The sequence below is a fragment of the Pogoniulus pusillus genome, chromosome 42 (genome assembly GCF_015220805.1).
Source record: "Pogoniulus pusillus isolate bPogPus1 chromosome 42, bPogPus1.pri, whole genome shotgun sequence".
NCBI classification, from domain to species: domain Eukaryota; kingdom Metazoa; phylum Chordata; class Aves; order Piciformes; family Lybiidae; genus Pogoniulus; species Pogoniulus pusillus.
In genome coordinates this window covers 2,678,900-2,700,875 of record NC_087305.1, presented here as the reverse complement: position 1 = coordinate 2,700,875, position 21,976 = coordinate 2,678,900, and the positions used below count along the sequence as shown (strand labels likewise).

Genomic DNA, 21,976 nt, shown 5'->3' with positions numbered 1-21,976 from the left:
GTCCAACCTGCATCCCAGCAGCCTTCATCACCAGACCACAGCCTCAAGCACCACAGCCACTCTCCTCTAAACACCTCCAGGGATGGTGACTCCAGCACCCCCCTGGGCAGCCTGTGCCAGTGCCTGAGCACCTGCACAGGAAAGAGCTTCCTCCCAACAGCCAACCTAAACCTGCCCTGGTGCAGCTTGAGGCCATTTCCTCTTGTCCTGTCATTAGTAACTGGGGAGAAGAGACCAGCTCCAGCCTCACTGCAACCTCCTTTTAGGTAGCTGTAGAGGGCACTAAGGTCCCCTCTCAGCCTCCTCTTCTGCAGACTCAACACCCCCAGCTCCCTCAGCCCCTCCTCACAGGCCATGTTTGCCAGAGCTCTCCCCAGCCTCTCTGCCCTTCTCTGCACTCCAGCCCAGCCTGCAGCCCTTGCACTGATCCCAAAGCACAAACATGCTGGGAGAGCATCCCACGGTGCTGCTCCTGCCTCTGCTGTGCCACAGCTGCTCAGCAGCCTCTTCCTGAAGCAGAACTCTGGGTGGCTGTGGGAGCTGGGGAGGAGCATCCCAGTGGTGAGAGGCTGGCAGGGGTTGCCCAGCGAGGGAGTTGAGGCCCCATGGCTGGAGGTGTTTGAGGCCAGGCTGGCTGAGGCTGTGTGCAGCCTGCTCTAGGGTAGGGTGTCCCTGGCCATGGCAGGGGGGTTGGCACTGGCTGCTCCTTGTGGTCCCTTCCAACCCTGACTGATTCTGTGATTCTATGAACAGACTCCAGGGAAAACTCCAGAAAAAAAGCTAAAAATTAAACCAAACCCATAAAATAAAGGAAAAAAAAAAAAAAGAGCAGTAAATTCATTTTCCCCTTTCATGTGTTGCAATATGATTTTATGTGCAGCCTTAAAAACTCCCAACATGAGTTATCCTTGCAAAGCCTTGGCTTGGAAGTGACTGTGTGACTAGAGACAGGCAACTGAAATACACCCAGAGCTGGGGAGGATGGAACCAGTTTATATCCCATCCTAATTACAGCCATAACACACTCATTTGAGCTACCCTTAGGTATTATTTAGATGTATGCTGTAGATTCTGCCTAAAATAAATTGAAATAAAAGTATAATGCAGAGCTCAAGGAAAAAAATAGACTCTGGAACCAGTGCTGGAGCTCCCTGACAAGTACCTAAAAGAAAAAGAGAAAGAGGGAGGGGGGAAAAAAAGGCTAAAAGTAATAAAAATTACTGCTAGAAAAATCGAAGTGTTCCATTCCTGGCTTTTTATGGGGGCCATAAAAAAAATGAGCAAGCAGCTCTAGTTAAGCTGAGCTGATGAAGTGATCTACTGCCAGGAAGGCATTCAAGGTTGTGTAGGAACAGATCTGGAATTGATGCCTATCAAACACAATAATTCTGGTGCATATTAAAGAGGGCTGAGGTAGGATGCTGGTGGAAGAGGATTGTAAATTAGGTGGAGAGAAAATGAATTGTGGGAGCTGGACAGGGCTTGCCAGGTGAAAGAGGCTGCAGGAGGCTGTCAGCAGCACTGCTCAGCTTCTGGCGTGGTGCTTTGGAGCAGAGCTGAGGACTTGTTTGGAGGAGGCTCAGGAATGGCAACTTCTGCTGCTGGGAGTCCTCTGGGAGGTGTTGGTAGAGAGAGTGATTGGCATTGGAATGGGCTGCCCAGGGAGGTGGTGGAGTGGCTGTGGCTGGAGGTGTTGCAGCCAAGCCTGGCTGGGGCACTTAGTGCCATGGTCTGGTTGGTTGGGCAGGGCTGGGTGCTAGGTTGGGCTGGCTGAGCTTGGAGCTCTCTTCCAGCCTGCTTGATTCTAGGATTCTATGATTGCCTCACCTTCTATCACCTGATACTAGGCAGCAGAGCCCAACCCCAGCTGGCTACAGCCTCCCTGCAGGCAGCTGCAGGCAGCAATGAGCTCTGCCCTGAGCCTCCTCTGCTGCAGGCTGCACCCCCCCAGCTCCCTCAGCCTCTCCTCACAGGGCTGTGCTCCAGGCCCCTCCCCAGCCTTGCTGCCCTGCTCTGGACACCTTCCAGCACCTCAACATCTCTCTGCAATGGAGGAGCCCAGAACTGGACACAGCACTCCAGGGGTGTCCTGAGCAGTGCTGAGCACAGGCGCAGATGAACCTCCCTCATCCCCTCCCCTACTGCAGAAGCCTTTCACTCTTTCTCTGAAGGCAGGAATAAGCTGCCCTCCATTCCCCCATCCGTGCCAGCCAGGCTGCTGCTCCTCCCAGCCCTGCTGGGTTACAGCAGAGGATGGGCTGGGTCGGTGTGAGTGAGCAGGGATTGAGCTGTCAGAGCAGGAGAGGCACTCTGTGAGCTGCTGTAGCACAGGGCAGGCATCTTTGGTGCTGTGATTTAAAAAGGAATTATGGAGGAGTGCTGTGAAGGTACTTTCCTTTCTCTCCCTCCTTCTCCTTTAGTGTCACTGAGTCTCTTGTGATTCCATTGCCATCTGACAATATATTATTAAAGCCCAAGCTCCAGAGATCTTTGAATAGGAGGTAGAAAAGAGGACACTTTGAATCCTCATAACTGCCTACAAAGGCTGTGAATCACAAACCTCCACAGACCATAAAGAGATCATTTCCATGGCTTTTAATGTAGCCCTGTGCAGAGGAACTACTAAACAGCAGCACAGACATAAATAGAAGAGAGTGTGGGGCTGGACAGAGCCCTGAGGGCAGCCTCACTCAGAGCAGAGATGGGAGCTGATAGAGCCATCACTGTCTGGAGCCCACCTTCACCTCCTCAGGCTGCTCAGCTTCTGTTCCAGAGGAGCTGGAGAGAGGTTTCAGGAGAAGGATTGTTCATTCTTTGGCATTTGCCCTCCTGCCAGGGAGCTGCAGAGAGCAATGAGGTCTGCCCTCAGTCTCCTCTTCTCCCAGCTCCCTCAGCTGCTCCTCCCCAGCTCTGTTCTCCAGACCCTTCCCCAGCTTTGTTGCCCTTCTCTGGACCTGCTCCAGTCCCGCAGTGTCCCAAAAGTGAAGCCAGAGCACAAGCTGTGTCCTCACCAGTGCTAAGTCCAAAGCAACAATCCCTGCCCTGCTGCTGCTTCCCACACCATTGCTGATCCAGGCCAGGCTGCTGGTGCCCTTCTTGGCCTCCTGGACATGCTCTGGCTCACCTTCAGCTGCTGTCAACCAACCCCCCCAGGGCCTTTTCCTCCAGGCAGTTCCCAGCCACTTTGCTCCCAGCCTGGAGTCTTCTTTGGGTTATTGTGACCCAAGTGCAGGACCCAGCCCTTGGCCTTGTTAAACCTCATTCAGCTGACCTCAGCTTGCCTCTGGTCACAGGCTCACAGCTCACAGGATGCTAGGTTTTGGAAGGGACCCAAGGAGATCATCCAGTCCAAGCCCCCTGCCCCAGCAGGACAATCCTATCTAACACAGAGCACAGAGGAACACATCACATCCAGACAGGCCTGGAAAGGCTCCACAGAAGGAGACTCCACAACCTCTCTGGGCAGCCTGTGCCAGGGCTCTGGGACCCTTCCAGACAAGAAGTTGCCCTTTGTGTTGAGGCAGAACCTCTTTTGCTGCAACTTACACCCACTGCTCCTTGTCCTAAGGACTACCTGCTCAGTGACAGGGTCAGACAATATAAATCCTCATTCCAAGCAAGGGACACCTCCAATGAGGCATCCTCAGAAGAGCACCAGCAGCACAGGGATGTCCCTGCACAGCCTCCTGGCCCAGGCAGTGCTTGTGGGATTGGTGCTTCCTTTAAGATCCTAGAGGATAGAGATGGTTTATCTGTAGGTATGAAATAAATATCACAGTGTGGAAGATCCAGACAGAAAATAGAAAGGTTTGGAAATCACAATGGAATAAAGCAGTGTGTGGATAAGAAATCAGCCTTTTAAAGTCAACCAAAGGGATTAAATCAAACCCTGCAAGAGGACAAGTAAATGATAAATGACACAAGGCTGTAACTAAGCTAAATCTTTGGTGTCTGAATGAAATATAGAGGGCTGAGGAGATTATGCAAATTGAAATGAATCAGACTGAATCAAGGCTCAGAGCTGACCTGGCCTGTGAGGGAGCTTGCTGCATTCTGAAGGCAGAGCAATTAGACAGCCTGGGGTGGAAGAGCTGCCCAGGGTGGGGCAAGGATGCAAACCGTGTTTGGCTTCCAAGAGCAGCGGTGTGAGGTCGAGGGGAGGAGAGCATCCATGTCACAGTACCACAGTGTCACAGTCTCACAGTGTCACAGTATCACAGTGTCACCAAGGCTGGAAGAGACCTCACAGATCATCAAGTCCAACCCTTTAGCACAGAGCTCAAGGCCAGACCATGGCACCAAGTGCCACGTCCAGTCCTGCCTTGAACAGCTCCAGGGACGGCGACTCCACCACCTCCCCGGGCAGCCCATTCCAGTGTCCAATGACTCTCTCAGGGAAGAACTTTCTCCTCACCTCCAGCCTAAATCTCCCCTGGCGTAGCCTGAGGCTGTGTCCTCTTGTTCTGGTGCTGGCCACCTGAGAGAAGAGAGCAACCTCCTCCTGGCCACAACCTCCCCTCAGGTAGTTGTAGACAGCAATGAGGTCTGCCCTGAGCCTCCTCTTCTCCAGGCTAACCAATCCCAGCTCCCTCAGCCTCTCCTCGTAGGGCTGTGCTCAAGGCCTCTCCCCAGCCTCGTTGCCCTTCTCTGGACACACTCAAGCATCTCAATGTCCCTCCTAAACTGGGGGGCCCAGAACTGGACACAGCACTCAAGGTGAGGTCTAACCAGTGCAGAGTACAGGGGCAGAATGAGCTCCCTGCTCCTGCTGGCCACACCATTGCTGATGCAGGCCAGGATGCCACTGGCTCTCTTGGCCACCTGGGCACACTGCTGGCTCATGTGCAGGCAGGTCAGAGGAGCTGGGGAGGAGGGTCCCACAGCAGGAGGAGTGACACAGGAGTTAAGCAATGAGTTAAATGATCCACAACGAGGCTGCATTTATGCTACTCTTAGCAGCAATTACCAATCACAACCCGAGAGCCTTTCGACCTTTACGTGCTGAGCATCCCAACCTCCCCCGGACCCCAGGGAAGGGAAGGGCCAAAGTCAAGTGCTGTAATTAGCTGCATCATTATGTTCCCAAAGAGAATGTGCAGCCTTCACCTCTTTGGCACTGAGCAAGGTCACCAGGGCTGCTATCACCAGGCTGCCATCACTGCACTGCCATTATGGGCTTGATAAGGAAAGGCAAACACTTGGGCACCCACTGGAGGATCAGTTCTATTTCCCAGCTGCCCTCAGCTGATGCTTTCCTGCTGTTGTGTTTGTGGATGCTGAGGTTCTGAGGACAGGAGGGAAGGTCACTGACATGGAGCCAGCAGGGGTAAGAAGTGTTTTTCTCAGCAGGAGTCGAGCCTGATGCTTTAATGATCATTAGACATTAAATCCTGCTGCAGCCAATGACAAAACTCTCATCAGCTTGAACAGGGTCAAGGTTTTACTCCAAGCTTGCAACCACTTAGATACCATGAGTGAGGTCAGTGGAAGAGCTGGAGCGGGGAGGAAGGAAGGGGAAGAAGGGAGTTAAGAGTGGAGAGAGAAATTCTTGACAGTGAGGGTGGGGAGACAGTGGCAGAGGTTGCCCAGGGAGGCTGTGTGCCCAGGCTGGGCTGTGGGTTCAGGAGCAGGGAGGAAGGAAGGGGAAGAAGGGAGTTAGAGTGGAGAGAGAAATTCTTGACAGTGAGGGTGGGGAGACAGTGGCACAGATTACCCAGGCAGGCTGGGGGTGTCCCCTCCCTGGAGGTGTTCAGGAGTAGGAGCAGGGAGGAAGGAAGGGGAAGAAGGGAGTTAGAGTGGACTTGACAGTGAGGGTGGGGAGACAGTGGCACAGATTACCCAGGCAGGCTGGGGGTGTCCCCTCCCTGGAGGTGTTCAAGGCCAGGTTGGATGGGGTCTAAGAGGGAGGGAGTTGGAACTGGCTGATTTTTAAGGTCCCTTCCAACCCAACCCATTCTGTGAATCTGTGATCCAAGCCTTCGAAGAAATACTGCTTAGGTGAAGCTCTCCTCAGCCTGCAGGGCACAGCTCTGAATTACACAACACATCTGAACCCACCAGCTGCGTACTGTTGTTTGCATCATGAAACAAGACTACCTGAAGGCATTTAATGAATGGTAGGGGGGTTGGACTGGTTGATCTCTTTGGGTCCCTTCCAACCCCTAACATCCTGTGCTGACTGCTGCCCCAGCAGCATGGCACTGTGCAGTGTCCATGCACCTCCTGGGCTCTCTGTGAGCCTGGGTGGCAGCTGAACTGTCAGTAAGAGCTTTTGCTGCACAGCTGATGTGCAGCTGATGTGATATTTGTATTTAGAGGAGGGTGTTGGTATCTTTCCTTAACTCTCTGTTCTTTCCCAGGGTCCTGGTTGCTGCTAATAAAGAAAGGTTTGGGTTTTCCACTGTTGTTTGAAGTCCAGAAGAAGAGCAGCAGGCAGAAGGGGCAGGAGCTCAGCCAGATAGACTCTCTCATCTTGAAAACACCCTAAGGAGTTTCTGCCTCCCCTCAGCAACCACCAGAAAAGAAACAAGGTAATTCCCCACAGCTGAACATTTGGAGTGAGCTCGCACACAGCACAGCCACAGCTGATCCGTGCTTGCAGGGCACATGACAAGAGGTTTAGCAGCCACTCTGGCTTCAACAGGGAGAGACAAAGGGAGTCAAACAGATTGGAGTCACCACAGGCTGATGAAAATGAGAAGACATTGAATTGCTTTTGAAAGGCTGGTTCAGTGTCATGACCTGAGGAGGGTAAGGTGCAAGTGGATGTTTGTGCAGCCAGAGCCTCTCGTAGCTACCAGGCACAGAACTGAGACTGGAGGTGCCTGAGGGGTCGAGCTCAGCACCATGCTGCTGCTGCCCATTCACATCCACTGCCACTTTAAATTGCAGCAGCAGAAGCTTTTCCTTCTGTATTTAAGCAAACAGGCAGGGATTGGAATGGGCTGCCCAGGGAGGTGGTGGAGTGGCTGTGGTTGTTGAAGCCAAGCCTGGCTGGGGCACTTAGTGCCATGGTCTGGTTGGTTGGGCAGGGCTGGGTGCTAGGTTGTGCTGGCTGAGCTTGGAGCTCTCTGCCAACCTGCTTCTGTGATTCTGTGAGCACAGGGAGAGCAGGTCTGGAGGGGAGCAGCTGAGGAGCTCCATTCCCCACCACTCTCTCCAGTGAGGAGCACTTTTCTGCACTCATCCTGCCCTGTCCTTCATTAGCTTCTACTCCTCTTGCATTCCTTTCCCCAATCTTACCCCACTCAAATTAAATATCTTGAGGGCATCTCTCAGGCCTTGAGCATCCATTAGCACAGCTTCATCCTGCTCTCAAAGTCTGCTTCCTCTGAAACCAGAAATGCTTCCCTTTCTGGTGTAGTTGCCTTTACAGAATCACAGGCTCACAGAATTGCTTAGATTGGCAAAGCCCTTCAAGCTCCTCCAGTCCAATCATGAGTTCCACCCTGACAAGTCCTTGGCTAACCCAAACCCCTCAGCACAGCATCTCAGCACCAGGAATCGCTGTGGTTGCAAAGGACCACCAGGGTCAGCCAGTCCCACCTGCATCCCAGCAGCCTTCATCACCAGACCACAGCCTCAAGCACCACAGCCACTCTCCTTTAAACACCTCCAGGGATGGTGACTCCAGCACCTCCCTGGGCAGCCTGTGCCAGTGCCTGAGCACCTGCTCAGGAAAGAGCTTCCTCCCAGCAGCCAACCTAAACCTGCCCTGGTGCAGCTTGAGGCCATTTCCTCTTGTCCTGTCATTAGTAACTGGGGAGAAGAGACCAGCTCCAGCCTCACTGCAACCTCCTTTTAGGTAGCTGTAGAGGGCACTAAGGTCTCCTCTCAGCCTTCTCTTCTCCAGACTCAACACCCCCAGCTCCCTCAGCCCCTCCTCACAGGCCATGTTTGCCAAAGCTCTCCCCAGCCTCTCTGCCCTTCTCTGCCCCTGCTCCAGCACCTCAATGTCCCTCCTGTGCTGTGGTGACCAAAACTGGGCACAGTACTCAAGGTGTGGTCTCAGGAGTGCTGAGCACAGGGGCATGAGCAGCTCCCTGCTCCTGCTGCTCACACCAGCTCTGATCCAGGCCAGGATGCTGTTGGCCTTCTTGGCCACCTGGGCACACTGCTGGCTCGTGTTCAGCCAGCTGAACCTGTCACTCCCCGAGAAGACAGAGTTGTTTTCCCCAGCACTTTTTAAGCACCTCTGCAACAATCCTGCTCACTCAGTACAATCAATCTGCCAGCCCTTAGAGCCATCACTTGCATCAGCCCTGTGGAGTGAAGCTCTTCTGCATGCAGGACCAGAAGAGTGGCCTCAGCACTTGTGTCTCCTCCTAGGTGGGCAGGGGAAAACACTGCCGAACGCATCCATCACTGCTGACCATCCCCGAGCAGAGCTGCTCTGATTAGATTTGGGAACTGGCAAGGAATTGACTTTATCTCCAAACTCCATTTCCTGGATAATGTTATTAATTTATTCATTAAAACGTTATCAAATTATTGGAAAGAAATCTCCATCCCCAGCCTCAGATAACAGCAGCTCTGCTCCCCAGCTCCTCGCTGCCTTCGCTTCTCGCAGCACTCTGAACTTGCAGCATTGTTTAGTGATTTTGTTGTTAGCATCATTCAATTCAGCCTGGCCTCTTGGCTGCTTCTAGGTCTTCTTTTCCTTTCTTTCTTTTGTGTTTCTCCCCCCCCCCCCCCTTTGCCCCCCTTTGCACTCTGTTTACGCTTTTTAATGAGGTTTTAATCTTCTCTGATGTGTTTATTCAGGTTATTTGTTTTCCAAAAGGAAAAGGCTTAAAGTATGGCTGAGGAAATCAATGCTGGGGTTTTTCCCCCCCCCCCCCCCCCAACCTGGATCCAAATCTCATTTCTAAATCTCCTTTTCAAATGTTCCTCAGCCCAGAGGAAGGCAAAAAAAGAAAAAAAAAACCACACAAAACCAACTCAAACCCAAAAAGCAGACAGGATTTTGCATCCTGGAATCCAGCAGGTTGGAAGAGAGCTCCAAGCTCAGCCAGCACAACCTAGCACCCAGCCCTGCCCAACCAACCAGACCATGGCACTAAGTGCCCCAGCCAGGCTTGGCTTCAACACCTCCAGCCACAGCCACTCCACCACCTCCCTGGGCAGCCCATTCCAATGCCAATCACTCTCTCTGACAACAACTTCCTCCTCACATCCAGCCTAGACCTGCCCTGGCACAGCTTCAGGCTGTGTCCCCTTGTTCTGTTGCTGGCTGACAGTGGTCAGGGACTGGCACAGGCTGCCCAGGGAGGTGCTGGAGTCCTCATCCCTAGAGGTGTGCAAGAAACCAAAAGTGGTCAGGGACTGGCACAGGCTGCCCAGGGAGGTGCTGGAGTCCTCATCCCTAGAGGTGTGCAGGAAACCTGGGGCATGGCACCTAGGGTACGGTTTAGTGGCCATGGTGGTGCTGGGTTGAAGGTTGGGCTGGGTGGTCCTGGAGAGCTTTTCCAACCCAGACAGTGCCATGATTCTGTGATTCCACTGGGGCTGAGGAGTCGCTGTGATGTGGTTAACTACACTCAGCTCCAACACCCTGAGGCAATGCCTGTGAGGCTGTTAGCTGGACTGAAAAGCCTCCAAGCCTTGCTGAACCCTTGGGCAGGCTGCAGGGCTCCACCACTGCTGCTTCTACCAGCAGCAGCAGCAGCTGAAACGCAGTTAGTTGGCATCCCTTGTCCAGGGAAAGGCTGCCCAAGGCTGCCTGCCTTACCTTGACAGCCTGGAAGGATTCCTGCCCTGTAACACTTGTCATGCTGGACGTGCACCTCCCTGCTTGGTGTGGAAGATAATTAATAGGATGCTTCCCATTTAATTTGCTGAGCAGCAGCAGTATTTAAAGCACATTAATGTAGTCAGGCTTAATTTACTCTTTCTCTTCCCCCCCCCCCATGCCTTGCAATAATTTTTCACCATCCTCATGCTAGTTAGTTATTATTTTGTAAATGAATTACTTCATTTCATTTAGTTTCAGATTTAATTGTTCCTTATTGGGAATGTCAGCTTTCACAGCCCATTAATAAGGGCACTGGTGGGAAGAAAGCAAGGGAAGAAGTGGGGATAGGGAGGAATCAGCTTCTCTGGCAAGTAATTAGGAGCTTTAGTTAATGTTGTGTCCGTGGTATTTGTTTGAAGTCTCTCTTGAACCTTTATCTCCAGGTTAGCATTGCTGGGGGCATCTGTTGGCACGAGAGAACCTGGCTGCCCTGCCAGACACAGGCACTGCGAGCCTCCAGCTGCTGAGCCTCTCCTCCCAGCTCAGCTGGTTCTGAGGTGGCAATCAGCCACCTCCTGCCACAGCAGTTTCAGTGCTTCAGATGTGAAAATGGCTCTTGCAAAGAGCACCCAGTGCTGTGCTGAGAACCTGCCTGAGCACACAGAGCTGGAATTCCACTTTGGAGTACTTAGGGACTGTCACAGAACCACACTGAGCTGGAAGGGATCCCCAGAGGTAATCCTGTTCAGCCCTCCCTCTGCAGTCAGCAGGGACACCCTCAACCACAGCAGGTTGCTCAGAGCCACATCAAGCCTGACCTTGAATGTCTCCAGGGATGGAGCCTCTCTGAGCAACCTGCTCCAGTGTCTCATAGCGGAGAGCTCCTTGTTAATGTCCAACCCAAGCCTTCCCTGCTCTAGTTTCAAACCACTGCCCCTTGCCCCAGTGCTTGCAGCCCCTGGCAGCAGCCCTTCTGTGGGGGGCTGTAGTTGTGGCCAGGAGCAGCTGAGAGATGCCTTCAAAGAGGAAATATTTCGTAGTTGAGGACTATGTATCAGGACAGGTTGGGGACTGAGCTGCTGGAGAGCAGTGAAGGGGAGAAGGACTTGGGAGTGCTGGTGGCTGGCAGGATGGCCATGAGGCAGCAGTGTGCTCTGGTGGCCAGCAAGGCCAGTGCCATTCTGGGGTGGGTTAGAAGGGCTGTGGTTAGTAGGTTGAGGGAGGTTCTCCTGCCCCTCTGCTCTGCCCTGCTGAGGCCACATCTGCAGTCCTGTGTCCAGTTCTGGGCCCCCCAGTTCAAGAGAGACACAAAACTGCTGGAGAGAGTCCAGCACAGAGCCAGGAAGATGCTGAAGGGAATGGAACAGCTCTGTTAGGAGCAGAGCCTGAGGGAGCTGGGGCTGGGAGCTGGGAGAGGAGGAGCTGAGAGGTGACCTCAGCAATGGTTCTCAGTATGCAAGGGGTGAGTGCCAGGAGGCTGGAGCCAGGCTCTGCTGGGTGATGCCCAGTGCCAGGACAAGGGGCAGTGGGTGGAAGCTGAGGCCTAGAAGGTTCCATGTGAACCTGAGGAAGATTTCTTTTCCCCATGAGGGTGCCAGAGCCCTGGCACAGGCTGCCCAGGGGGGCTGTGGAGTCTCCCTCTCTGGAGATATTGAAGAACCATCTGGAAGTGTTCCTGTGTGATCTGCTCTGGGTGATGCTGCTCTGGCAGGGGGCTGGACCAGCTGAGCTTTGGAGGTCCTTTCCAGCCCCTGACATCCTGTGATTCTGTGTGCTCCTGTGTGATCTGCTCTGGGTGATGCTGCACTGGCAGGGGGCTGGACCAGATGAGCTTTGGAGGTCCTTTCCAGCCCCTGACATGCTGTGATTCTGTGTGCTCCTGTGTGATCTGCTCTGGGTGGTGCTGCTCTGGCAGGGGGCTGGACCAGCTGAGCTTTGGAGGTCCCTTCCAGCCCCTGACATTTTATGATTCTATGATTCTGTGACCCTGGCTTGCACTGTGAGATCTGACCTCAGAAACCAGCCCTGATTTCCAGATAAGCAAAGAACTTAACTGCTTGGATTGACTTCAAATAGAAAAGAACCAAACCTACCCAACCCTTAAGAAAGAGCCCAGCCCCAGGAGGTGATCATCTCACATCCCCCCAAGTGCAGAGGAGTGGCTGAGGAGAGGCTTCCCCTGGTGATTGAAATCCACGCTGAGATTTGAGGAGAGCTACAATATCAGTGCAAACTACTTCAATAATAAACACTCAGCTGTACAAACTACAATAATCTTCATTTCTTCCCTTTCCAAAGAGCAAAGACAAATCTAATGCAGACACTTAGCAAGGTGAAATTACCTCGGGCTTGGAGAGGCTGCAAATGGAATATTCTACCCTGGTATTTTCCTGGATGAAAGCTCCCATGCAAGTGTAAATTATTGTCATTAACATCATGAATTCTTTGCCTGCTTTGAGCTTTGCAGCTCACTTTGGAATGGAAAAGCACTCTCTGCTCAGTGAAAACACAGGGGGGGTGATGTAAATTCTCCCCCAGCTTGTAGTCTTCTGCTAAGTTCTACAGACACATGGAGGCAGAAGCCAATGGAAGAGGCTTGTGGGTGAGAATCATAGAATCATAGGATCAGGCAGGTTGGAAGAGAGCTCCAAGCTCAGCCAGCCCAACCTAGCACCCAGCCCTGCCCAACCAACCAGACCATGGCACTAAGTGCCCCAGCCAGGCTTGGCTTCAACACCTCCAGCCACAGCCACTCCACCACCTCCCTGGGCAGCCCATTCCAATGCCAATCACTCTCTCTGCCAACAACTTCCTAACAACATCCAGCGTAGACCTGCCCTGGCACAGCTTGAGGCTGTGTCCCCTTGTTCTGTTGCTGGCTGCCTGGCAGCAGAGCCCAACCCCACCTGGCTACAGCCTCCCTGCAGGGAGCTGCAGGCAGCAATGAGCTCTGCCCTGAGCCTCCTCTGCTGCAGGCTGCACCCCCCCAGCTCCCTCAGCCTCTCCTCACAGGGCTGTGCTCCAGGCCCCTCCCCAGCCTTGCTGCCCTTCTCTCAACACCTTCCAGCACCTCAGCATCTCTCTTGAACTGGGAGCCCTGTGTGTAGATGAGTCCCTCCCGTGGCCCTTTCATCCTCACCATTGAGAGATCCCATTCTAAAAGACAGCAAAGGACAAATCAAACACTGCAAACTATTTTGGGTTGTAGAAAATCTTATGGTGTCTTCCTTGGCCAAGGACCTTTGTGGTTGGGCTTTGGAGCCTGCACAGGTAATGAGCTGATTTGGATTGGGTTTGGGAATAACAGGTTTGAACTGAGTCCCTTTGGCCTCTGCTTTGACACAGAGCTCAGATGATTTGATTTGTTTGCACACAGAGGGAAGAGCTACCTTTGACCACCATTAAATTTGCTTTAAGGATGATTATTCATGAGGAGAGCTGCTAGGGCTGGTTTATCAGTGATAAACAGATTTAATTAGCACAGTAGCAGGATGGGTATTGGGCCACCTAGAGAAGCTATTAGAGTATAAGCACAGTGCTGAGCTGATCCAATCCCTTAATTACAGCAATCAATTGATGAGAATATGGCAGTTGTGTGCCCTGCTTTGTGCAGGGGTCAGGCCAGATGATGGAATGGGCTCTCCTCAGCCTTCACACCTATAAATAACAATTTATTAAGGGAGCTAATAAGCATCTATTGGCTGGGCTGAGCCTAGATGGCAGGCAGGCTGAATCCATGACAGGTTGTCCATGGCACAGCAATGTGCCCTTGTGGCCAAGAAGGCAAATGGAATCTTGGGGTGTGTTAGGTAGTGTGTCCAGCAGAGCCAGGGAGGTTCTCCTGCCCCTCTACTCTGCCCTGATGAGACCTCATCTTGAATACTGCCTGCAGTTTTGGGCTCCCCAGGTGAAGAGGGACAGGGATCTGCTGGGGAGAGTCTAAGGGAGGGCTGTGAGGATGAGGAGGGGCCTGGAGCATTGCCTGATGAGGAGAGGCTGAGGGCCCTGGGGCTGCTTAGTCTGGAGAAGAGAAGACTGAGAGAAGACTGAATCAATGTTAATAAACATCTGAGGGCTGGGGGTCAGGAGGGGGGGACAGGCTCTGCTCACTGCTCCCTGGGATAGGACAAGCAGCAATGGATGGAAGCTGCAGCACAGGAGGTTGCAGCTCAGCACAAGGGCAGCTTCTTGGCTGGAAGGGTCCCAGAGCCCTGGCACAGGCTGCCCAGAGAGGTTGTGGAGTCTCCTTGTGTGGAGCCTTTCCAGGCCTGTCTGGATGTGTTCCTGTGTGATATCTGTGCTAGATTGTTGTGAGCCCAACCCCACCTGGCTACAGCCTCCCTGCAGGCAGCTGCAGGCAGCAATGAGCTCTGCCCTGAGCCTCCTCTGCTGCAGGCTGCACCCCCCCAGCTCCCTCAGCCTCTCCTCACAGGGCTGTGCTCCAGGCCCCTCCCCAGCCTTGCTGCCCTTCTCTCAACACCTTCCAGCACCTCAACATCTCTCTGCAATTCAAGAGCCCAGAACTGGACACAGCACTGCAGGGGTGGCCTGAGCAGTGCTGAGCACAGGGGCAGAAGCAGCTCCCTTGTCCTGCTGCCCACACTGCTCCTGAGCCAGCCCAGGATGCCATTGGCTCTGCTGCCCACCTGGGCACTGCTGCCTCCTCTGCAGCTCCTCTCTCCCACCACCCCCAGCTCCCTCTCTGCCTGGCTGCTCTCAGCCACTCTGGCCCCAGCCTGTAGCTGCTTGGGGTTGTTGTGGCCAAAGTGTAGAACCCTGCCCTTGGCCTTGTTCAGTCTCATCCCATTGGCCTCTGCCCACCCATGCAGCCTGGCCAGGTCCCTCTGCAGTGCTCTCTACCTTCCAGCAGATCAACACCTTGCACTGATGTTAAGGAGTGAACCTCCATCCCCACAGCTGCAACCAAACGAGTGGCATCGAGTTTAGATTCCCTGCACATCAATTTCATGTGCATACAGCATCAGAACTTCTGGAAGAGGAGGGGTGGGGGGAATCCAGCCCCAGTCACTTTCTTTTCTCTCCCCTAAATCTTTTTTCCTTATCAGCTCCAAAATGGTACTATAATAATTTTAAAAAGTAAGTTAAAAAAACCACAAATTCCTCTTGGGGGTGAACTGAAGCCTCAGAAGGTGCTTGGCAAGAAGGTAAAGAATTGTTAGCCAGAGCTGATTAAATAGCAGTGTATCACAGTATCACAGTCTCACAGTATCACCAAGGTTGGAAGAGACCTCACAGATCATCAAGTCCAACCCTTTAGCACAGAGCTCAAGGCCAGACCATGGCACCAAGTGCCACGTCCAGTCCTGCCCTGAACAGCTCCAGGGACGGCGACTCCACCACCTCCCCGGGCAGCCCATTCCAGTGTCCAATGACTCTCTCAGGGAAGAACTTTCTCCTCACCTCCAGCCTAAATTTCCCCTGGCAGAGCCTGAGGCTGTGTCCTCTTCTTCTGGTGCTGGCCACCTGAGAGAAGAGAGCAACCTCCTCCTGGCCACAACCTCCCCTCAGGTAGTTGTAGACAGCAATGAGGTCTGCCCTGAGCCTCCTCTTCTCCAGGCTAACCAATCCCAGCTCCCTCAGCCTCTCCTCGTAGGGCTGTGCTCAAGGCCTCTCCCCAGCCTCGTTGCCCTTCTCTGGACATGCTCAAGCATCTCAATGTCCCTCCTAAACTGGGGGGCCCAGAACTGAACACAGGACTCAAGGTGTGGTCTAACCAGTGCAGAGTACAGGGGCAGAATGACCTCCCTGCTCCTGCTGGCCACACCATTCCTGATGCAGGCCAGGATGCCACTGGCTCTCTTGGCCACCTGGGCACACTGCTGGCTCATGTTCAGGTGGGTATCAATCAGCACCCCCAGATCCCTCTCTGTCTGGCTGCTCTCCTGCAGTGCTGAGGGAGGACTCATCCAGGAGGTGTTAGCCTCACTCCTCTTCACTGCTCCTGAGTAGCTGATTTGCTCCTAGGAAGCTGCTGCCACATCTCCCACCCCTCCCGGCCCTGCTGATTGTTTATTAGCATACAAAAGAAGCGATGACCTTTTCAATCCCAGGCTCAGTGTCCCTCCCGGGCAGAAGAAATGAGCCTTGGCACAGCAAACAAGGCTTGGCATCCTCTTTGTTTTTGGGAAGGTAACCTTTTAAGCGCTGAGCTGTTCATCAGTAGCGTTGCAGAGTCTCTATTGGCTGCCCGTGGAATGAAGAGCTGTGGTATCCTGGTGCCTCAGCCAGGGCTCCACAGGTGACTGAGAGAATTGCCAGGTGAGAGCTGTGCAAGCAGGAGCCTTGCAGAAGAGGGTTTAGAAGCAGACTGAAAAGTTTTGAGGTGTTACTGTGGGCAGCTCTGGAGCCAACAGCACAAGAAGGACATAGAAGGGTTCCAGCTGGAGGGGCCCTTGGGAAGCCAGGAACTGAGGCTCTCTGAGGATGGTTGGTAGGGAACTCTTGTCAAGGGCTCAGGTATCGATTGGAGACCTGAGCCTCAGGTAGGAGGGGACTGGTCCTCCTCAGACCCCACCTGCAGTCCTGGGTGCAGATCTGCAGCCCCCAGCACAAGCAGGACATAGAACTCTTGGAGCCAGTCTGGAAGAGGCCACCAAGATGCTGAGAGGGCTGCAGCAGCTCTGCTCTGAGCACAGGCTGAGAGAGTTGGGGCTGTGCAGGCTGGAGAGGAGAAGGCTTTGAGGAGACCTTGGAGTGGCCTTGCAGGGTCTGAAGGGGGCTCCAGGAAGGCTGGGGAGGGACTGTTGAGAAGGTCTTGGAATGACAGGAGGAGGAGGAATGGGTTTGAAGTGGCAGAGGGGAGGTTGAAATTGGATGTTAGGAAAGGGTTGTTTGCAGTGAGGGTGGTGAGACACTGGCACAGGTTGAGGGTGGTGAGAGACTGGCACAGAATGTGAGACATTTGGAGGCACAGTGAGGAGGTTGATCTGCAGTGTCTGAAAGTGAATTGCAGCCCCTTTGTTCTCTGGGGCCAGGGCAGGTTCAGGCTGGATGTGAGGAGGAAGTTGTTGTCAGAGAGTGATTGGCATTGGGATGGGCTGCCCAGGGAGGTGGTGGAGTGGCTGTGGCTGGAGATGTTGAAGCCAAGCCTGGCTGGGGCACTTAGTGCCATGGTCTGGTTGGTTGGGCAGGGCTGGGTGCTAGGTTGGGCTGGCTGAGCTTGGAGCTCTCTTCCAACCTGGCTGATTCTGTGATTCTAACTCCATCTCCCCCAGCACCTCCTACCTCTCCTCAAGACCCTAACCCACAGCACCACTCTTCAATGAGCTGCACTGAGCTGAACACCTCCCTCCCAAAGCAGGTAGGATTGGATGCAGTTGCTGCAACAAGAGCTGTAATTAAAGTGAATTTACATTAATCCAGGAGAGATAAGGGAAAGGACAATGATTTATGAGCAATATTGCTGGCATTTTCAAGAGGTCTGGTTGAGAGGCCTTGAGCACAGCCCTATGAGGAGAGGCTGAGGGAGCTGGGATTGGTTAGCCTGGAGAAGAGGAGGCTCAGGGCAGACCTTATTGCTGTCTGCAACTACCTGAGGGGAGGTTGTGGCCAGGAGGAGGTTGCTCTCTTCTCTCAGGTGGCCAGCACCAGAACGAGAGGACACAGCCTCAGGCTGTGCCAGGGGAGATTTAGGCTGGAGGTGAGGAGAAAGTTCTTCCCTGAGAGAGTCATTGGACACTGGAATGGGCTGCCCGGGGAGGTGGTGGAGTCGCCGTCCCTGGAGCTGTTCAAGGCAGGACTGGACGTGGCACTTGGTGCCATGGTCTGGCCTTGAGCTCTGTGCTAAAGGGTTGGACTTGGTGATCTGTGAGGTCTCTTCCAACCCTGATGATACTGTGACACTGTGACACTGTGATACTGTGGTTGATTGGCCAGGGCTGGGTGCTAGGTTGGACTGGCTGAGCTTGGAGCTCTCTTCCAACCTGCTTGATTCTATGGTTCTTGGTGTCTGGGCCACAGGGGCACTTTGTGAGCCTTCTGAATTCCAGCAGCAGTCATGAGTTGGGAGAAGTGCCACAAAAAAGCCCTTTTGGAAGTGGAGTTCTGTTTCCTTTAACTTTCCCCTTCTGCTGAAGTGATGTTTTACCATTCACTGCTCTCTTACCCAGCAGCTCCCACTTAAACCTGTTTTGTTCCACCTAAATTTGATTAGATTCCCTGGATCTGCTTTGCATGGCTGGTACAAGGCTGACCCTTACAAGCCCAGTGAGAGGGTTTCAGGATTCATTTGTTTTCCCATTATTTTCCTGGACAGGAATAGTAATGGTAGATTAGGGAAGGAAAACAGAAGAGACTAATTTACCAGGGGAGTTCAACACCTGCTTAATTACAGCTCTGCTGAGGGCAGCACCGATTGGAGTGCTTAATTAGGTGTTATTATTTGGGAATATGGAAGGACTGCAGGAGAAGAGGATTGCAGAAGTGCCTGAATGGACAATAAGGCTCACAGCTATTGCAGTGCTAAGCACCACACCAGGCTGCTTTGAGAGGCTTTGGAAGCTTTGAGGTTGTGGTGGAGACTGTCAAAACCCACCTGGATGCATTCCTGTGCAGACCACCCTGGGGAATCCTGCCTTGCAGGGAGGTTGGGCTCAGTGATCTCTGGAGGGAGCTCCCTTCCAGCCTCTGGAGTTCTGTGATGCTGTGAGAGGCTCTCTCATGGATCATTAGGCAGGAAGAGACTCGCTGAAGCCAAGGGATGACCACCCCAGAGCTGGGCTTTGCTGTCACCTGCACGGAGGTGCTTGCCCAGAGCCACCTTTCAGACCCCAAGCACAACGTGAGCAGTGTGGCAGTTGGGCTCTCGTGGGGTTCTGGGGAGCTCCAGGCCCATTGGAGCAAGGGTGAGTGGCAGGAGGGTGAGGCTGGGCTCTTCCCAGAGCTGCCCAGTGATTGGACAAGGCTAATTGGCAGGAGCAGGGGCACAGGAGGTTTCACTTGAGCTTAATGAGCAGTCCTCGTTAAGCTCAAGTGGGGACTGCTGTGTTCTGGTTTACTTTAAGGGTGAGCAGCACTGGAGCAGGCTGCTGAGAGTCTCCATTCCTGGAGTTGTGCAGAACTTGCCTGGATGCTATCCTGGGAGACCTGTTCTGCCAGAGGGATTGGCCTCAACGATCTCCAGAGGTCCCTTCCAACCTCCCACCCTGTCCTGTGGATCAAGGTAAGAGGTTTCCTTTGTCAGCTTATCACGGTGCTTGCTGCGAAGAGCTGCTGCTCAGCTGTGCTGTGGGGTGGCTGTGCTACTACAGGAGCTGAGCTGGGGAAGGCTGCCTGGGAGCTCTGAGAGTGGAACAGCAGGAGAGGCACCAGGGGTGTTTGTGCCTCTGGAGAGGAGGTGGCTTTGGGAGGCAGCTGGGGCAGTGTGAATGCCAGGTGAGGAGTGTGCAGTGCTGGCATCAGATGGGCTTTGGGAGGCCAGGAAAAGCAGAGCTTGTGAAGAGAGGAGTGGCTGGAGAGGCTGGGGGGGGCAGCCTGCAGCAGAGAAGGCTCAGGGCAGAGCTCATTGCTGCCTGCAGCTGCCTGCAGGGAGGCTGTAGCCAGGTGGGGTTGGGCTCTGCTGCCAGGCAGCCAGCAACAGAAGAAGGGCACACAGCCTGAAGCTGTGCCAGGGCAGGTTGAGGCTGGATGTTAGGAGGAAGTTGTCAGAGAGAGTGATTGGCATTGGAATGGGCTGCCCAGGGAGGTGGTGGAGTGGCTGTGGCTGGAGGTGTTGAGGCCAAGCCTGGCTGGGGCACTTAGTGCCATGGTCTGGTTGGTTGGGCAGGGCTGGGTGCTAGGCTGTGCTGGCTGAGCTTGGAGCTCTCTTCCAGCCTGCTTGGTTCTATGATTCTGTGAAGTTCACTTCCCAGTCAGGGAGCAGCAAGGGGCTCTGCTCCTTGTTCCCTGCAGGTGTTCTGCTGCTTGTATTTTTCACTCCACAAATAAGTAAGGTTCACTGCGGATCTGTGCAGGTTTTGGGAGGGAGAGGTCAGAGGGGGATGAGTCGCTGGAGAGGGAAAGGTTTCCTGGGGTCCTTTGTGCCAGCCAGGCTGGAGCGCACCTGTGGCTGCTGCTGTCTCTTCTGTTCCAGCCACCAGCGCTCATCTGTTGGTCCTAATTAACCTTTTCACCTGTGCTCTAAATGCAATGTTGCTGCCCGTAATGAGGTGAGAAGTGTTGTAAATGCGGGGCCTGAGCTCGGGGAATGACCTTTGGATGCTTGGCAGCGATTTGCACATGAGTGGAATGAAGGAGGTGACCTCCCCTGTGCACGGAGGAGCCCTTGGGAAGCCTGGAGCTGAGGCTCTTTGGAGATGTTCGATAGGGAACTCTTGTCAAGGATCAGGGATCGATTGGGAACCTGAGCCTCAGGTAGGAGGGGACTGGCTCTGTCCTCTGCACAGGAGCCTGCAGAGTGAGTGCAGCCCAGACACAACCCTGTGCTGGGCTGCAGCAAGAGCAGTGTGGGCACAGGGCAAGGGAGGGGATTCTGCCCTTGGCTCTGCTCTCCTCAGCCCCCACCTGCAGTCCTGGGGGCAGCTCTGGAGCCCCCAGCACAAGCAGGACATGGAAGTGTTGGAGCCAGTGCAGAGGAGGTCACCAAGATGCTGAGAGGGCTGCAGCAGCTCTGCTGTGAGCACAGGCTGAGAGAGTTGGGGCTGTGCAGCCTGGAGAGGAGAAGGCTTTGAGGAGACCTTGGAGTGGCCTTGCAGGATCTGAAGGGGGCTATAGGAAGTCTGTGGAGGGACTATTGAGAAGGTCTGGGAATAAGAGGAAGAGGAGGAATGGGTTTGAAGTGGGAGAGGGGAGATTGAAAGTGGCTTTTAGGAAAGAGTTGTTTGCAGTGAGGGTGGTGAGAGACTGGCACAGGCTGCCCAGGGAGGTTGTGGAGCAAAAGAATCACCCAATGTGATCTTTGATCCACAACCTCCCTGGAGTTGTTCAGGACCAGTTTGGATGAGGCCTTGAGTGATGTGTTCTAATGGGAGGTGTCCCTGCCTATGGCAGGAGAGTTGGAGCTGGCTGAGCTTTGAGCTCCCTTCCAATCTAACCTGTTCTATGATTTCTGCCCCTGCTACACCCCCAGCTGTGGTGTAGGACATGTAGCCAGGTGGGGTTGGGCTCTGCTGCCAGGCAGCCAGCAACAGAAGAAGGGGACACAGCCTCAAGCTGTGCCAGGGCAGGTTGAGGCTGGATGTTAGGAGGAAGTTGTTGTCAGAGAGAGTGATTGGCATTGGAATGGGCTGCCCAGGGAGGTGGTGGAGTGGCTGTGGCTGGAGGTGTTGCAGCCAAGCCTGGCTGGGGCGCTGAGTGCCATGGTCTGGTTGGTTGGCCAGGGCTGGGTGCTAGGTTGGACTGGCTGAGCTTGGAGCTCTCTTCCAACCTGGCTGACTTGATGATGATGATGATGCTCTCATAGCTTTTCTCAGAGGTGGGTGAGGCTCTGTCAGCTGTGGTGCAGCTCAGGAGCCCTTCTGTGCACACAGCTGAAGCGAGCGAGGTGTCTGCAGCAGCAGCAGCAGCTCCTTGCAGGGCTGTGACTGATGAGGCTTTGGTGTCCCTCAGAGGGACAAGTGTGGAGCTTTTGTTGTTTTATTTATTTCTTTTCTATGTGTTTTTTGAGTTCAGCTGATCTCAGGAGCAGCCACAGTGGGAGCTGTGCTGCAGTGTTTGCTATTTCAGCAGTGCCATGATAAATCTTAGAGCCATCTGGGATTTTGTTTTTTGATTAAGCACTACTTAAGCAGAAAAGGTTGATTGATGAAAATCAAGGAGAGTGTGAATCCAAACCCATCCTTTCTCTCTTTATTTATTTTTTTTCCCCTATTTTACCATGGAGATTGAAATTCATTTGGTATAGTTCAATGGAGATTAATATGCAAGTTAAGCAGGCAAAAAAAATTAGCTTTTCCAGAAAGGAGCACACATTAGCAGTGAGAAATGGAAAGAGTTGCCTAAAGCTCAGCACACATCCAGAGCTGTGCTGCTCTCTGCCATCCAGCCCCACAGTCAGAGAATTAAGCAGGTTGGAAGAGAGCTCCAAGCTCAGCCAGCACAACCTAGCACCCAGCCCTGCCCAACCAACCAGACCATGGCACTAAGTGCCCCAGCCAGGCTTGGCTTCAACACCTCCAGCCACAGCCACTCTACCACCTCCCTGGGCAGCCCATTCCAATGCCAATCACTCTCTCTGACAACAACTTCCTCCTAACATCCAGCCTCAACCTGCCCTGGCACAGCTTG

General features: G+C 53.6%; 1 protein-coding gene across 2 annotated transcripts in view; it reads left to right on the top strand.

Annotated features, from left to right (window-relative positions):
- LRRTM4 (leucine rich repeat transmembrane neuronal 4) overlaps positions 1–21,976 on the top strand; it is a 472,503-nt gene that overhangs the window by 221,236 nt on the left and 229,291 nt on the right. The window contains exons 4-5 of one of the 2 annotated variants that reach the window (XM_064175475.1): positions 6,360–6,530; positions 18,757–18,914. The gene's annotated coding sequence lies outside the window, so the exon portion shown is untranslated. The remainder of the gene's footprint in view (positions 1–6,359; positions 6,531–18,756; positions 18,915–21,976) is intronic. The other variant, XM_064175477.1, reaches the window with a different exon arrangement.